The following is a 3185-nucleotide window of genomic DNA, read 5'->3' on the forward strand; positions in this document are numbered from 1 at the left end:
GCGAGAGAGAGAGAGAGAGTAAATGCATAAGACATGACTTTATGTTCTAATGTCCTTACACGTTTGCCATCTTTATATTTCATTGTACATGTAAGTATGTAAATATGTATGCATGTACACACACACACACGCACACAAACACACGCACAAACACACACACTTTTCTCTTTTTTTGTTCACTCAATATTATCAACTATTATCCTCCACTAAGACCATTGTAGAACAATTAGCAAAGAGATAAAAAACAAAAAAAAACTGTGAGCACCTATAGATTCTCAGCATATCAAATTTCCATTTGATTTTTGTGTTGAGTTCACATTTAACGCATTCGTGTAACTTCAGAATGGAGCAAAAAGCAAAAAACAAAATTATATCAATTAAAGGGAGGCAACTTCATATAACCTCTCAAGGGAGGTAAATCAGATTTGATCACTTCTTGCAATTCATTTAACTTGCATCATATATACAGCATATTTTCAAAGTGTGCATGTGCGCGCGCGCGCGTACACGGGCGCGCGTTTGTACCTTTGTATATATGATCATGATTTAAATTTGAAGGCCAAGTAAAACGAGAAGCATACTTTGTCTCAATAACTTACAGGTAACTTATAGGCGTAGGAGTGGCTGTGTGGTAAGTAGCTTGCTTACCAACGACATGGTTCCGGGTTCAGTCCCACCGCGTGGCACCTTGGGCAAGTGTCTTCTACTATAGCCTCGGGCCAACTAAAGCCTTGTGAGTGGATTTGGTAGACGGAAACTGAAAGAAGCCTGTCGTATATATGTATGTGTGTATATGTTTGTGTGTCTGTGTTTGTACAACCAACATCGCTTGATGACCGATGCTGGTGTGTTTACGTCCCCGTAAATTAACGGTTCGGCAAAAGAGACCGATAGATTAAGTACTAGGCTTACAAAGAATAAGTCATGGAGTCGATTGGCTCGACTAAAAGGCGGTGCTCCAGCATGGCCACAATCAAATGACTGAAACAAGTAAAAGAGTATCGTAGTACCGCTTGTGCTAGTATCAATGTTGACATTGTTATCAAATTTCACCCATGATTCATGAGTCGTGTTTCACATGGTGTAAGATACATTTTATAATCCTGTTTGAATGGTGCTAGTTTGATAAGTAAAATTTGTTTCTCTTATTTATAACAGAAGGGACAAACCAGCTAGTAATTTAAGTTGGGAAACCGGCATAATTATAGACTTATAAAGGAAAACGTTCAAAAAGGAATTTTGAACACTCCTTTACACCTGCCCGCCTGATACTGACAGCGCCATATATGTACGTACGTTTGTAATTAATATGTATGCTTTTAAATTAGACTAGATTAAAAGTGGCATTTAACATTCACTGAAAAATTCAAAAACTACCCGATACCACAGCTGGGTCATATCAATTATAATTGATGATCAGAATACTTAAAATACTCTGGTTTATAATAGCAACGCGTTTATATCAGCAACTCGTTTTGCGACCACATGGTCTCAGGTTCAGTCCCACCCCGCAGCATCTTGAGAAAGTGTCTTCTACTATAGCCCTGGTTTGGCTAATGCCTTAAGAGTAGACACCCATCATATAAGTCTGTGTCTCTTTGTGCTTATGATTGTCCCCCACTACCGCTTGATAACTGGTGTTGGTTTGTTTATATCTCTATTTATTAGCGGTTCTGTAAAAGAGATCTATAGAATGATTACCAGGCCTAGAAAACAAGCCCTGATGTCGATGTGTTTGATTAAAATTCTTCAAGGCGGTGCCCCAGCATGATCGTAGTCCAATGACTGAAACATGGTAAAAGAGAAAAGGCAAAATTAATTAATTAATTAAAAAAAAAACAAATACTAAAAGCTATTTTGAAAATATAATCACAAAAAAAACGTAAAAATGTAACACAAATTTATATTGGAAGATGGAAGAAACATTTTCAAACGATAAATTGTGACCAATGTCTCTTATACAATTCAATATCTTGTGAGTTTAATATATGTTGACGATGAATTGAATTCCCACTTCACCATTTTTTACATTTACTTTTGTGATGAAGAATTTCTTTACCTGCGATATACTGTTTGTTTATTGTTTCGTTTCTTGATTCTTTCATTTTCAATGTTTCTCACAATTTCTAAATTGTAGGGTTAAATATTTTTCCTTTTGAATTTCTGTTTCATTCTTAACAAAATGCAGTGCCTCAATGAATAAAAAGTTTTAAATAATGTTTAGCGATGTACATACTCGGTGGATAAAGAAAAAGACGAGAAATTTATTGATAATGTATCGCAAGGCAATATGAATATTTTGTGATGAAATTACAGGCGATGCATTTGCTGTGATATAACTTCCTGATGATAGTTAAATCCGAGAGCTTTATCAAAAGTAATACAAATTAGATAAAGATTGTACAAATTGCGCGTTTGTGGAGTAGCTCTCATTCTATAGTAACTTCCTGTTCTTTTACAGTCTGGTGTAAATGATATTACACAAATAAATAATTGGTTGTGGTTATCTAAAAATAACCTATCGCAGAAATATGTTAACACAAAACGCATTGCGTACTACTCGAACATAGTTACGATACTCAGTATTCACGGTTCAACTATCGACTGCTAAACCAACACACGTCGAACAGACACTGTTAACTACCCTCCTGACAGTTCACTCAGTTCTTATTTATTGTAATAGGTTAGTCCACCTTCAGTCATGTGGGGGGTGTTCAGGATACTCCCATAACAATTAGTATATTCCAAAGTTCGACTTCGTCCCCCGCATACTTTTTCTTAAACAACGTCAATATACATGCGGTCACATCCAGCACTGCCCACTCCTATATACATGACACTTGTCCTCATTACTTCCTAACATTCTGGACTTAAGCGTTGACCATGTGTAATTTTGACACCTCGAACTAATTCAATGAATAAAGATCTCAAGTGATAATTGTTTCAAAATTTTGGTACAAATCCAGAATTTTTATGGCAATGCCAAATCGATTTCATTGACCTTGGTACTCAACTGACATTTATTTTATTGACCCGAAGAGTGAAAGCAAAGTCGACCCTCGGCGGAATTGAACTCAGAACGTAAAGCCGGAAAAAAATTCCGTTAAGCATTTTGTCCAGTGTTCTAACGATTCACCACCCTGATCTCAAAGACTAATGAACTCATGTGAATCGTGTCTCCTTCA

The 3185-nt window shown here is 36.3% G+C and overlaps 1 long non-coding RNA gene across 1 annotated transcript; it reads right to left on the reverse strand.

Annotated features, from left to right (window-relative positions):
• Positions 1-1753: 1753 nt before the first annotated feature.
• On the reverse strand, positions 1754-2197 carry LOC128248051 (uncharacterized). Its single transcript, XR_008264322.2, has 2 exons — positions 2060-2197; positions 1754-1785 (listed from the first exon to the last, which is right to left on the reverse strand). It is a non-coding gene; the product is annotated as an uncharacterized LOC128248051 (long non-coding RNA).
• Positions 2198-3185: the final 988 nt, after the last annotated feature.

Source organism: Octopus bimaculoides, chromosome 6 (assembly GCF_046866305.1).
Source record: "Octopus bimaculoides isolate indiv1 chromosome 6, ASM4686630v1, whole genome shotgun sequence".
Taxonomy (NCBI): Eukaryota; Metazoa; Mollusca; class Cephalopoda; order Octopoda; family Octopodidae; genus Octopus; species Octopus bimaculoides.